This window comes from Equus przewalskii, chromosome 7, assembly GCF_037783145.1.
Source record: "Equus przewalskii isolate Varuska chromosome 7, EquPr2, whole genome shotgun sequence".
Lineage (NCBI taxonomy): Eukaryota > Metazoa > Chordata > Mammalia > Perissodactyla > Equidae > Equus > Equus przewalskii.
Window position 1 is genome coordinate 82,624,190 of NC_091837.1, and position 6,281 is coordinate 82,630,470.

At 34.9% G+C, this 6,281-nt stretch overlaps 1 long non-coding RNA gene across 1 annotated transcript; it reads left to right on the plus strand.

Moving 5' to 3' along the window:
- Positions 1–396: 396 nt before the first annotated feature.
- Positions 397–4,335, plus strand: LOC139084940 (uncharacterized). The gene is made up of 2 exons (XR_011542878.1): positions 397–478; positions 3,300–4,335. It is a non-coding gene; the product is annotated as an uncharacterized lncRNA (long non-coding RNA).
- Positions 4,336–6,281: the final 1,946 nt, after the last annotated feature.

Sequence of the window (6,281 nt, forward strand, 5' to 3'; positions counted from 1 at the left end):
CATTTCTTACAGCTAATAAACCAATATTGATACGTTACTATTAATGAAACCCTGTACTTTATTTGGATTTTATTAACATTTCTGCCGGAGTCCAGCTCCAGCGGTGTCCAGGTTCCTGAGGTATGAACGGCATCGGCGAGGGGAAGGGAATGAGACTGCACACCAGGTTGGTGAAAGCAAGTCTGAAGTCTTTATTGTCAAGCGTGCGTTTATATACATTTTTAGGATTACGTAAACGTCTGGGATACATCTATTTTTTCCCCTGAAATAGCTGGGTTTTTCCCCATGATATCATTTTACTTCCTTAATTTATTTGAGTCATTAGGTTACTTCCCTCATTCAGTTTTGGTAAAGAGTTGTTCTTCTCATTTTCTGGGTAAGTGCAGTTAATATTTATAGATCTCTGCAGTATTCTTTGCAGGGGACGAGACTCAGGTTATGCTGTACGGAACAAGCCCTGGGGTAAAAGTGAGCCAAGGTAAGTCTAGACCAGGCACATACAGGTCCCCACATCCTCTTATATAACTCCCACACTGAGACGTCTGACCTTTTAATCCTCTTTCTTCAGCAGGGCCCTGGGGATGTTGAAGGAGTGTTAGTCAGAAGAGGGTCTTTCTTGTCTATTACAGTGAGATTCACCTTTCCTATCAGATTCCCCTAGGTAAGCACAAGCGTCATGAAGAGAGCTAATACAGCAACTAGTAACAGCAGATTGAGCAAGGAGGACCCTCGGCCCTTCCTGCCGGGGTTGCTTTGCAACTCCCATGCTTCCTGTGCCCCGACTTTGTCACTGGGCTACAGCAGTTGCAGGACGGCCTCCGGCACATTTCCTTAATACTTTTTCCTTTCCCAGATGCCACACCATGTTTGGTCTTCCGTCTTAGTGTCTTAGGCTACCCTGGGCTCTGACAGTTAATCAGACTTTACTTGTTTTTGATGACCTTGGCAGTTTTGAGGAGTACTGCTCAGGCATTTCGTAGAAGGTCGCTCAGTTGGGATTTGTCTGATGTTTTTGTTATGTTTAGATGGGGATTATGGGTTCTGAGGAGGAAGACCACAGAGGTGAAATACTATCCTTAAGACACCATATCAAGGGGCCATGTGTCAACAATCTGCATGAATGTTCAGTGATGATGCTCACCTGGACCACCTGGCAGAGGTCGTATTTGCCAAGTGTCCCCACTGTAAATATACTCTTTTTCTTCCATTTTCATAGTCCACTCTTAGGAAGCAAGTCACTAAATGTACCTTACTCTTATAGGATGTGTGGTTAAGCTCCATTTCCTTGAGCAGGGAGTTGTTACTTAAATTATTTGGAATTCTTCTGTATAGCAGATTTTTTTTAACGTGTGTATTAGCATTTTAAAAGGCTCGTAACTTAACCATCTGGCATAACTTAACCTCTATCTGGGCAACATGGTTTAGGGGGATTTTAAGTATATTTGTACTTTTCTGTATTTCCAAAATTTGTACAATGAGTATAGTTTTATACAAATAACTTATTTAAAATTAAAAAGAAAACAAGATGTGAAATCTTCTGGCTTATTTAAATGTGGAACTTATACATATACTAAATTAGATTTTTCTTTAAGTTTTTGTATTTTGAAATATATTACACACGAGTATATATAAATCACATTTACAGTTTAAAGAAGACAAATGAAATTTATAATAAACATCAGTATAGCCATCATCCAGCTTAAGAAATAAAAATATCTTAAAAGCTCCACATGCCCCTTCCTGATTGCATTTCTCTTTCTTATAAATGAATTGTCACCGTGATGTTTGTGTCCCTCAGCCCCTTGTTTGTTCTATAGTTTTAACATACGTTTATGTATCCTTAAACAGTTTTTGTAGCCAAATATAAATGGAAAAGTACTTGTTTTTTGCACAGTATTATATTTAAAAGATTCTTCCCTGCTGTTGTGTATAGCTGTAGGTCATTTTCATTGCTACATTGTGTTCCAATATGTGAATATACCTATAGTGTATTTATCTTCTCTAATAATCTAATATTGAATGATTTTAAATGTATCAATAATATGAACAATGCTGCTAAAAACATTCCTGTGTACGTGTTTTGGTGCCTGTGTGTAAGAATTTTTATAAAGTATATATAGCAGTGAAAGGGACAGATTACAAAAAGCTACATTATTAAAATATGGCAGGTAATTTTTCAAGTTTTTCTCCCAATTTGTTTCTCCACCAACAGTATATGAGAGTTATAATTGTGACATACTCTTGCTAATTCTTGCTATTGGTAGGTGTTTTAAATGTTGCCAATTTTTTTGTGTGTGAAATGAAACTAAAAGTGGTTCTAATTTGTGTTTCCCTGATTAGTAATAAAATAGAGCATTTTTTTCTTTTGTGATTGTCCATTTCTTTTCCCATATTTGTGAAACACTTGCTCATTTTGGGTGCAGATTGATGTTATTCGTGTTGCTTTGTAGGATTTCTTTACATATTCTGAGCTCAATCTTTTCTTTGGTGTTATGTATTACAAATATCATCTGCCAGTTTGGGGCTTGCCCTTACACACTTATGCTATTTCTCTTGACTTTTAATAAGCAGAAGTTCTTCAATTTACCAAATATCGCTGATATTGTTTCCACTCTTTGTATAATGCTTAAAAAGAAATCATCTCAAACCCACCATCTTAAAGAGGTTCTGTATAATTTCTTCTACAAGTTTTTTTCTTTTACGCATGTTATTTGTTCCATCTAGAATTGATTTTTCTTAATCTAAAGTAGGGATTTTTTAAAACTTGTTTCTGTATAGGTAGCAGATTGTCCTGGCATTATTAAATGGTACATAACTTATTTACCATTCTTCACTATCGAATCTTTGTATCTTGTACTCCCAGTTTATGCAGGTCTATTTCTAGGCTTCCTATGCTATTCTTTGGTCCTTTCTCTTAATCTCTGCCAAGATCAGATTTTTATCAATTCAGCGTTATAATAATTCTGGAAATCAAGAAGACGTTGTTTCTGATTCTTCAATAATAGAAGTGTTTTCACTGTTCTCAGACCTTAGCCTCCTGATAGCCATCTTATTGGCAGCTTGGTAAATCCACAAAACTATCCCTCTTAATTGGAATCATATTGATTTTTTAAATCAGTACAGGGAGAAGTAACATTTTTAATGTACTGAATATTCCTATTTATAAAATATATATAATAGCTATAAAATATAAACAGCAATAATATATAATAATATATATGTACATAAACCTCATTCAATATATTTTCAAGAAATTTTATAGTACTTACATAAAGGTCTTTTTTTTTTTTTTGAGGAAGATTAGCCCTGAGCTAACTACTGGCAATCCTCCTCTTTTTGCTGAGGAAGACCGGCCCTGAGCTAACATCCATGCCCACCTTCCTCTACTTTATACGTGGGATGCCTGCCACAGCATGGCTTTTGCCAAGCAGTGCCATGTCCGCACCTGGGATTGGAACTGGGGAACCCCAGGCCCCCGAGAATCGGAATGTGTGAACTTAACCACTGCGTCACCAGGCCGGCCCCTACATAAAGGTCTTGATAACCTTTGGGAGACTTATTCCTGATGTATATAATAATAATGCTGTATAATATATAATTATATTAATTATTAATATGTAATATGTATTATATAATATAACCATTATAAGTATATATAATATATACTTATATAGGCCTCCTTTATTCTATTTTAAAATAGTTTTATGGTACTTACATAAGGTCTTGATAATTTTGGGGAGACTTATTCCTGATAATATATATAATAATTAAGAATGTTGTATAGTATATAATTATATATGACATATATTATATAAATATAATAACTATAATTATATATAATATATATTTATATATGCCTCCTTTCTTATATTTTAAAGTAGTTTGATAGTACTTACATAAGGTCTTGATAACTTTTGGGAGACTTATTCATGATACTTCATATTGTGTACTAATATTCTGACTGGTTTGTATTTTTAATAACATTTCTAACTGTGGGTGGTATATAAAGTATAATTAAATTTTATCATTGATCTTTTATTTAATAACAATGCTAAAAGTTTCATTATAATTGAATAATTTATCTTATGGATTATTTTTAGTGTAAACAATCATATCAGCTATGAAAGTGGCAGTGTTATTCTTCCTTTCCAAATTTTGTGCCTTGTCCTTATTTTATATGTCTTATTTCCATTGCTAGAATATCTGGTGCAATATTGAATGGAAATGATGTTAGCTATCATCCTAGTCTTGTTCCTGATTTTACATTATTATACTACTTTATATTATTAACATTGGTTAAAATCCTATAATTATACTAAAGTATTGATAACTGCAGTTTGTTTCATGTTTGACATCTATATTATATCAAGAAATGTCCTTTAGTGTGGCCAGTGTTAATCTGACTCAAATGGTAAGATATGTTCACGTTAATTATATTTGTTTTGCAAATATATATATATATTGCTTTTTTTGGTGAGGAAGATTGGCCCTGAGCTAAGATCTGTTGCCAATCTTCCTCTTTTTTTTTTCCTCCCCAAAGCCCCAGTACATCGTTGTATGTCCTAGCTGTAGTTCATTCTCGCTCTTCTACATGAGATACCACCACAGCAGGGCCTGGTGAGCGGTGCTAGGTCTGTGCCCAGGATCCAAACCAGTGAACCTTGAGCTGCTGAAGTGGAACATGCAAACTTAACCACTTGGCACAGGGCTGACCTCCTGTTTTGTGAATATTTTTAAATGTACTGTTGTTAGGGCTTAAAATAAGTACTAACGTTTGTATGGGAATTATATTATCACATATATTGATTTAGTTCAATATTTATTTAAACCAAAATACTAAGAATCTATGGTATGCATATTGATGTCAAACTTTTCGTATATGTAAAAGCTACACATTTAATTTATATCTGAAAATCTTTGTTATTCTCTTCTTCAGTATGTATGTTGATCCCCTGCATATGCACATGTATAGTGGATAATAGTACAAAGAGGAAAATTAATCAGGGCAATGATTTCTGAAGAAGATTAATATGGAGCCTGAGTATCACTATTTTTACCCACATAGATCTCAAGGAAACTGTTTGCCCCTAACTCACACATGTGGCCATCAGCCAGTTCCCAGTGAAATCAGCAAGATTTCACTGAAGTTCTAGGTTGCAGATTCCTTAGGTCGTTCAGTGGGGAAAGGTCACCCATTATGGTTACCCTTTGAAGGAGAGAATGAAAAGAGAGATACAATGCAAACTAGACTCCTTCTACTTCCCTTCTTTGGACCTTTATCCCTGTGTCCTACTTGTTTTAAAAGTATCTTTCTGGTCACTGAATGGAAATTGAATTTGGAAGAAAATATTTCCATGTAAGTAACCACTGTTGGCAGGAGAACAAAGTGAAACCAGGAAAAGAAATTTAAGAGGCAACATCCTATCCTGTGCCAGATTTCACTTGGATTATAAATCATTTTGCAAGTTGAACACAGCACCTTTGTGGAAGTGACAGTAATATTTATCCTGCTTTCTTTCTGCTTTACGTAAAGAATGTTATCTTGTGCGCGTGTGTGCGTGTGTGCATGCTTGTGTGTGTGTGTGTTTTTCCCCCAGCTTTTCCTTTCCTGGGGAATGAACAGTCCTGGTAACCCTGTTACTTTGTCTCTCCAGCTCCGCAGTGTCTGCTGCATCACTTTCCAATCATCTCCAGAGATGACTGTGATATTGAAATAATACTACTGTTATTCCCTGGTCACACAGCCTCCTCATTCTGATGTGAATTGCAATGGTATTTAAAATGGCTGACTGTGCAAAGCGCACGGAATAACTAAGCAAAAAAATAATTTGAAATTCAAAAATTATGTTAAGCTGTAGGATAAAGAGTTACATGTGTTTCAACAAAGTTTGCGATAAACGACCAGTGTTTGCATATGGATGCCCTCTCCAAATTCTTTCCCATTTATTTGAGAAAAAACCAGATAGGAAAAACAAGAAAGAGATAGTTTTAGTATTACAAAAATATGCTCTTTAAGAAGTTTGTACTCTGGCTATTCTGAAGAAGAACAATGAGCAAAAGATTTTGTAGATCCATTTGATTCCAGTAGATTAGGACTAAAAATAGCAGAGTTTTGTTGAATGAATTTACTTATTTTGAGGCTGAGTCTATTGCTTTATAAGTAAGGATAAAAATAAAGTAAATCACCAGAATTAAATGATTTTAATAATAAACGTTATGCTCTTTTCTGTGTCTGGCACATCCTTGTCTCTCTTCTATGACTCTTAAAATCCTACCCCTTC